At 33.4% G+C, this 8,531-nt stretch overlaps 2 long non-coding RNA genes across 5 annotated transcripts in view; one reads left to right on the top strand and one right to left on the bottom strand.

Moving 5' to 3' along the window:
- The window catches only part of LOC102672857, a 101,559-nt gene that overhangs the window by 15,791 nt on the left and 77,237 nt on the right, over window positions 1-8,531 (bottom strand). The window lies entirely within an intron of this gene.
- LOC116186091 lies at window positions 1,280-6,190 on the top strand. Of its 2 annotated transcripts, XR_004151027.1 has the most exons (5): window positions 1,286-1,723; window positions 2,196-2,494; window positions 2,959-3,379; window positions 3,538-4,490; window positions 4,565-6,190. It is a non-coding gene; the product is annotated as an uncharacterized LOC116186091 (long non-coding RNA). The 2 variants fall into 2 exon arrangements; XR_004151025.1 differs by having other exon boundaries at window positions 1,280-1,723; window positions 3,538-6,190.

The raw sequence follows: 8,531 nt of genomic DNA, 5'->3' as shown, positions 1-8,531 counted from the left end.
GGGGGGGGGGGGGGGGGGGGGGATTATAATCAGAGACAACGTTTCCTTGCAATTTTGCAATTTCTATTGGGCAATAGTACACTAGGGCGCAAAGTTATGGAGGAAAATCTTGAAGTGCATTAAAATTTTAAAATTCGCAAGAACGGATCGAGGCATAATTTGCAGAACTTGTTAATCTGCAAAAGTTTCAACGCGATAAATTTCTCGAGTTTTAATTTGAGACAAACGAACTCGTCGAGTTTCTTCCGATTTTAACAATAGAATCGTTATAATATCGTTTTATTTCTTTAGTGAGAACGATCGAGGAAAAAAAAAAACGAATTTTTCTGAAAAATTTAAATAATATAATAGATAAGAATATAATTGATAAACTACATAATTTTTCAAATCGTCCTTCGAACTATACGAGAACCGATTCGAACATTTCTAAACTACTTCGAACATAATTAATTAAAAACAATTTTAAATAATATAATAAAATTTTCTTATCCTCTTATAAAATATATACTTTTCCAAATCATTCCTTCTTTTAGGCTATACAAGGATCCCTAAATAACTTCTTCAAACCGGTTCAAACCCGACTAATCTAATCGAAATGACTGGAAATTTCCCAATATCCCTCCATTATCGTCGAGTAAGTCGAACGGTTACGTTAATGGCCGCGGCCTTGTCTTATCAGCCGGCCATTGTTCGCCGGCCAATTAAATCGAACGGAGGTTGGCTGTCTCGCGATTGTAACGCGCGGAATCGGCCCTTCGTCGAGGACTTCCGCCCGTTCAAACATCCTCGAGGAGTAAATCAACTCGTGAACGCGCGCGCGCGACTAGCTGGCAAGGGAATTAATTCGATTAGACGAGGCCTGATTTGACTGATTCCTCGGACTAATTTACCTCACTCTCCTGCTCCTCTCCTCGTCCTATCTCAACGTCATCGAGATAGATCGTAGATGATAACGAGCGTCTGAGATGGGCTCGTCGAGACTCGATCCATCCGACAGGAAATTTGTTGCACGTCCTGTAATATTCACCACGACGGATATTTGCAAGAGGATTGGAAATGTGTTGGAGAAACATATTATCGATGGAAATTTTATAGAGTTTTCTTCCTTAACGATTATTAATTAGCATTTTCGAATTTTGAGGATTTTAATTCTCGCGTTGATATGTATTCATCTGTCTATTTCTCTTGTTAGATATCTATTGAAATTAATCAATGTTAATTAATATTCACACATGAAACAAATTCAGCTCGTTCAAGTATATATGTATAATATATAATTTCTAAATGTAGCGTGAAGTTGGAATGAAGATGCTTTTAAAGCGATCGAAGCGCCACTAGCGATCGCTCGTATAAATAAAAGAGAACCTATCTTCTCGCAAATTTGTTACATGTCCTGTAATATTTAACACGTTTCGATGGGATATTTATAAGGTTAAAAGTGTGTTGGAGATGTAGTGTGATGTTGATCAGACGTGTTTGTGCAAATAGTTTCATAAGTACGTGGAAATTTGAAGGTAAATTTATAGAGTTTGGCTCTTTGATGATCGTTAATTATCCATATTTTAAATTCATTTTATTTTCTAAATTTAAGTAAAAATATGTAATCTAGCGTTAGATTACGTTCAGAATTAACGTGGTTGCAATAATGTGGAAAAAACGAAAAAGATCTTTCCTTGTCGAAAATTTATTACACATCCTATAATATTCGCTTGATATTTATGAGGTTGGAGACATAATATATTAAACATATATATTTGTGTATTATCGATGGAAACTTGAATAAAGATTATGAGAATTTTATAAAGTTTGCAAGCTTCTTGGTAATTAATTAGAAGATTAGATTAATCGAGAATCGTAGAACTTTTGGAATTATCTTCGCCCTATTTGGCACTTTGGGGATATTTTAATCTCTGTGTTACTATTCTAAATTTTATTATCTTACAATTAAGATTTAGATACATAGTTTATAATTTCTGAGTATAAGTTAAATTAGGTTAAAATTACCATAGTTAGACGATCGGAACGTTATCATTTACAAAAATAGAGACTGCACGATCATTCTTGCATTATTCACCATTCCGTAAACGTCAAAATTCTAATAATATATTTTCTTTTGATTCACCATTTTTATACATTTCTATCGATTTGGAAACTTTCGAATCGAAAAATTTCAATCCTGTCTTCCCTGATTGCAGGTATGTGACAAATTTATCAGCAATCTGTACCAGGAATGAGGTGCGTAAATTTCACCAAATCCCCATCAATACTCCGTTGACACGTTAGCCGAAAGGGAGAATCAAGTATTTCCGTAGCAAACTTAATTAATTTAAGTGAATACGCAATTTGGAAATTAATTAACGTTAAAGAGGAATCGTATGTAGTTTCCATGATAAAAACGAGATCTGCGTGTTCACTAAAAAGAAGTGCTATTTGTCAATATATTAGGCACACTGCATGACAGAAAAGGATAATGAGGTTCGCTTCATGATTAAAAGTAACTACATCGTGTTATAGAATAGAATTCCTTTATTTTAAATATTCAAAGGAAAACTTCTATAGTGTTTTTTTCAATAGAATATTCATGCATCTTCTCTGCTAATCACACGTAATATTATTATTGGTTGAGGTTAGGATAGAGATTAGAATAACAAAACGGGATTCCTTTGATTTAGAGGTTATAAATGCTGTAAAGTTTCATCATTCTATTTCACTTCATCTTTGACACTGTCTCAGCCAATAACTACAATGTGTGACGGCAAGAGAATAGATAAATACTCTAGCTAGTAATTTTCTAACAAAAGCACTGCATATGACAGAATACATCATATTTTACAACTTATATGTTACAATTTTATTTCTTGCGTACAAAAAAAATATTGTAAATAAATTTTTCAAAAGTTTTTCTATTTTTGTATCGTAAATTAGCATTTTTCATTAAAATTTTCATCTGAATTGCAGGAATTCGAAAAAATGGAGGTTAGGCAGAGAGATAGGACGTAGATGGACAATCAAACCAATTTTTCAAATTTTATCCTCCCATTCTTTGGTTGTCGCCTGATGATATCTACCGATCGATGTTAATTAACATTTGTACGTCTGAATCGGAGATAAACGAGCAAGCACCACGAGAATGAATTCAATTAATTCTCGGACGTTGTCCGGTGTTAATTAATGAATCGGCCACGTGACGAATGGAAAATGCATTTAGAAGAAAGAAAAAATGGAATATTTCATGGAATAAGTGTGGACCAACATATACACAATTCGACGGCGATAAATGAATAAATTGGGGATGAATATTTTAAGAATATTTAAAAGTGTCTCTTGTTCTATATAGTTTTGAAACGAGAGAATTGAAAGGAAAATCATAGAAAGCAGAGTAAGAGCTTGTAATTTTATTTTAATGTTAAAGAAGGTATAAAATTAAATAATCAGTACAAGATACTGCAATGATATTTTCATTATATTTCATATGCATGGAGCATTAGTATAGATATCTTATCTTTTGTATAATAATTTTTTTATATTTTATTGTAGCAATATTATGAAATTGAAGAATAACAAATGGAAGTTTCATTACTTTTATCCATAATCAAGAAAGAAGATTTCAATCATTAAAAGATTCTTTTGAAGTTCTTTTCAAATTCGTCTCAAATATCATATAAATTTCATCATCAAATAAATTTCTAATTCCAAAGAAGAGTCAAGAATATAATTCAATATGACACGAAGTAAACATAGATGAATTGATTTTCTATTTGGATGCTGCAAATAAATTTCCAATAATTTCAAAAAATAACCAAGAATGATAAAACGTAAGTGAGTTAACTTTGGCTTGAAAGAAATCAAAACAAAGATTATTGCAAATAATACCAAAAAAGAATTATAAATAATGGAGCTGACTTTCGGTTTGGAAGAAATTGAAGACGAAGATTATCCATTGTCGCGCGATGCTTGCGATAATTGGAGAAAAGAAACGAGAATAAAATGGAATGTAGATGGGTTGACTTTCGTGTTGGAAAAAAATCGATCGATCGGAAATTCCCGGAAGCGGAAACTCGTTCCACGCGCGAGCTCGCGGTACGGCTCGACAATTAACTCTCTGCCGGATTTTCCACCAATTTCCTGGCTGAATTAATCACCGCTGGCCGGTATCAACGCTCGAAATTTGGAGCGGCGCCGGTTAAACGCGATCCGGAGACGTAATTGCAACGAGCCGGATAGATTATGCGACTGTTCTGTACGCTGGCCACCTTTATTATACCATTCCCCTCGTCTCTTCACATCGATCTCCTCCACTTTCCAATCCAATTAATCAAAAATTTTCTTCGCCTCCCTTCTCTCACTCTCTTTCCTTCCTTCTTATGGACTTTTCAGCAATTTTGAAAGGAAGTGGAAAGAAGAAATGAACGCAGTGGAGAAACTGAAGCTATGATTCGAAGAGCTTGTTGCTTCTCTCCTTGAGGAATTTTTGAAAAAGTTGGTAAAAGGTATGAAGTATTCTTAATCTCGAAAGTTTCGTCCAATCTCGTTATTAAACTTAAATTTTAATTTTTATAAACAGGAGGATCCATCGACTTTTATCCATGAAATTTCATCACCGAGCCAATGAATGGATTCATCCCCATATCAAAAGAGCGATCCACTTGATCCAATGTTTGGTGTAATTCACGTATATTTATCTTCGACTTCGCTCGACAAATCCACTTTTCTACAAATTTTAATTGTCTCCGGAAAGAAAAGGAAAATTCCAAACTAAAAACTTCTCGCGAGTTGGAAAAAGTTTGTTCGATCCTCGAGAGATTCGATTTCTCTCGTACCAGGTTTCCACGGGGGAAAAATCGGAAAATTACTCGAGAGTCCAGTGATTCTCGACCACCTTGGCTCGGATCTTTAATTCCACTCCTGTTAATAATGCAAATGTCGTAGTCGAACTTGGAATTTCATTATCCGGCGAGATACTTTGTTTCGTTGCGTGAAAACGAGAGAAGGAGCGGAAGAGAAATAAAAGATTAGAATTTAATCAGAATTCTTCGATCGTCGTGTGGAAAAATTGTGATTTTGCATTATGTTCAAATCTTCCTTCGATTATCGATAAAGCGGAGAAACGAAATTGTTATTCGTCGATTTGGTTGTATCATAGTTGGAAAATTGTTATGTAAATTTATTCTATTGGATACGAAATACGTAATGTTTATATGTTATTGATTCTAGCGATAGAAACAAACACAAAAGATATATTAGTATATAGAAATATTGTGAGGCTTTATCGAGTTAAGAGAAAGGTATCTATGTTTCATCATATACATTTTCTAGACCCCACTTTTCGAAAATGTTCAATATCTTATGTACACTATTATCTCGATGAAAAATTCGTTATTTATTCAAAAGATTGCAAGATATTTACTAAAAGAATAATTAGTTACACGATTTAATAGAAAAAAAATTGCAATAATAATCGATATTAAAGACCACTCCACGAATTTTCCATCCATCAATGGTAATCTAAATTGTTAATTGATTAACAATTGTCACACTTTCGATAAATCTATTGCGAACTCGTCGAATTGGAAATTTAAATTATTCATAAAATGCAAATGGCAACAAGTTTCTTCGAAGCTCCCTCTGTTGAGAACTTAAGCCGGACGAGATCCAACGTGCGAGCTTAAGCGATCTTAACTGGTCGCCATTGTGCTGTTACGAATCCAATATGGCGTCGGTACGTATATAACCTTGGCGTATTCCACGGGTTGGACCAGTGATGAACCAGGGTCCACTCCAGAACGGGAGTTACGACATCCGTAAACTATTCCTCGACTTAGTCATTATGGGGGGGTTAGATTATTCCAAGTTCTAAGCCGAGTTGAGTTCTAAATTCACGATGGCGATATTCCTCGACCATAACCCGGCATGTTTAACTTGCGATAAGCCTGCATTATGCCGAAGCAAAGTTGCTTTAAGCGCCATTATGCTTGGAATTTAGATTACAGCTTGGCCAATTTAGGTTATGAAGCAATTTACCAAAAATTACACAGACGAAAATTGTGAGGGATTTTTGGATTTTTTTTTCCGAAATTCAAGAGAATTAGAAGAGAATTGGATGCGATATTGCGAGATACTTTCAATTTAAAAGATTGAAATGAGAAATTTCAGAGATTGTTTTGTAATACGAGAATATAGGGACAGAACTGGGCTAATTTATTATGATTGGAATTTGAATTGTAATGGCTGATTTAAAAAACAAATCTTATCAAAGGTAATTTTTTTAAATCGTATTGGATTTAATAAAAATTTCAGGGACGATAGTTATTTCTTTTAGAATTTTTTTTTTACACTTTTTTTTTCGATCGAAGATTCGAAATATTTCGAATTCGAATCCAATTCTTTGTATCGTATCGAATTTATTAAAAATTTCAAAGATAATAATTGCTTCCATAGAAAATTTTTTTTCACTATTGCGATACGAAAAAACACTGACTTTTAAAAAATTTTTTCCATCATTACGATCGAAGATTCGGAAGATTTCAAACTTGGTCCTATTCTTTTACATTTCGTCAAATATTTTAAAAATTTCAAAGATAATAATTATCCCCGTACAAAAAAATTGTTTCCATCAAAGATTCAATAAAATGACGCTTCCTTTCATTCGATTTTCCTATCTATCATCGAGAAAAAACAATTCATTCGCTCGTAGAAACTTATTCATTATCCAACTTATTTCGCCTTCCTGTCGATTCTCACTAACTTTTCGTGGGACTCGAATTATCTATGTCTCTTTCTCGCGGACCTTTCTTCCCTTTCATCGAGAGGACGTTAATAAAATTCCTGCAGTTTTCTCGCCGAACCAAGGGACAATTTACTCGGTTCTCGTGCTCCTGGCCTAATGGCTGTAATTAAAATCGAGGTTGTTTTAAGAGGCGGAGCCAGCTAGCCGGATTCCTTAGCCGGAACGCTCATAACCGGTGTAATATTTTGAACGGAGAAACGGCTGGGAACTGAGAAAAATTACCTCGTTACTCAGGTCTAGGTTATTCATCTTTAAGAGATGAGAGGAGGGAAGAATTAATTTACCTTCGGTGATGGATATTTTTTTAAAAGCCTTATTCAGATACGGTGGAACATTGTTTGTTAACCGTAAAAAGTATATGGATACGAGTAAAGAAATGGAAAATTCAATCTCGTTTTGGAAATTAAATTATATTTGATCGAGATTATTGACATTTGCAACGTAAAAGATAATATTTGATCGAAATATCGTAAAAAATTTATTTACTTCGTTACGATCGAACATACTCTTTTGTATCTCGTCAAATATTCTAAAAATTTCAGAGATGATAGTTCAGAATATCCGGTAGAAAAATTTTTTCCATCATTGCGATCGAAAATTTGGAAAACTTTGACTTTCGAAATTTTTTTTTTAAATCGTCTCGATCGAAATTTCGAAAGATTTCGAACTTGAAATTTTTTATATCTTATTAAACATCCAAAAAATTTTTTATTAGAGATAATAATTATTCTTATAGAAAATTTTTTTACACATTGCTAACGAAAGATTCGAAAGATTTCTAACTTGGATAAAATCTATTGCAGAAGATTTCTCTGATGACACGCCTGATTCCATCGATTCAACGATCAAAATCCATCTCTTCTCATCCTATATGTCCAAGGTTTCCAAGATGAGAAACTCGATCGATTGCGACGAAATTTCATCGCAAGAAAAGAAGATACGAAGCGTGAACAAGGTTATCAGCCGGTTATCGCGTTTTCCACCAACGAATCGAATAAGAAAGGAAGGAAAATTGCTTTCGAATTTCTGCTCGTTTTAAAATTCAATTCTCATTCTCGATATCTTCGAGGCAAAGTAGAGACGACACAGGTCTCGTTTCGTTGAGGACGGACCTGAATATGAGTCCATTGTTGCAGATTATTATGGAGGTTGCGCGCGCCATCTGGTTACAGAATTTTAGTCAAGGCATGTCGTAAAGACAAGGTTGTTTGAGTTGAAGCTCATCATCGTGCTCGTAGACGATGAAATTCAAGTAGTCACGGTGTGTCTAAACGTTCCAGTCTGGAACTGTGATTACTTCCTCCAAGGATATTGTCGAGAGACTGGAACTCATGAAGATGATGGAATTTTTCTTGTTCTTTCTAATAATCGAAGAAGAGGAGATGTTTGTACGTTTATGAAAGATTCTTAAATCGATAGAATTATATTGCATTTGGAGAATTTTGATAAAAATTTGAATTTACGAGAACGATTTTTTTTATATTTAAAAGATGAATGAGCGAAATAAATAATTGAAAAAATTGCGAATATTTCAATGGATTTTAATGAAAATGCTTGGATTCGAAGTAACCATAATTATTTAATTTTTTATAAAAAATTATATAATAATATTTTTAATATTGAAATTGAATTTTTAATTTTTAATTTTTTAATTTTAAAATTGAATTTTTTCGAGAAATTAGAAGAATAAAACTAAATTACTTATAAAACAAAAAAAAGTTGTAATTAGTCAGAAACATAAAAA

The sequence above is a fragment of the Apis dorsata genome, unplaced genomic scaffold (assembly GCF_000469605.1).
Source record: "Apis dorsata unplaced genomic scaffold, Apis dorsata 1.3 scaffold_416, whole genome shotgun sequence".
Taxonomy (NCBI): domain Eukaryota; kingdom Metazoa; phylum Arthropoda; class Insecta; order Hymenoptera; family Apidae; genus Apis; species Apis dorsata.
This window is presented reverse-complemented; position numbering and strand designations above follow the sequence as displayed.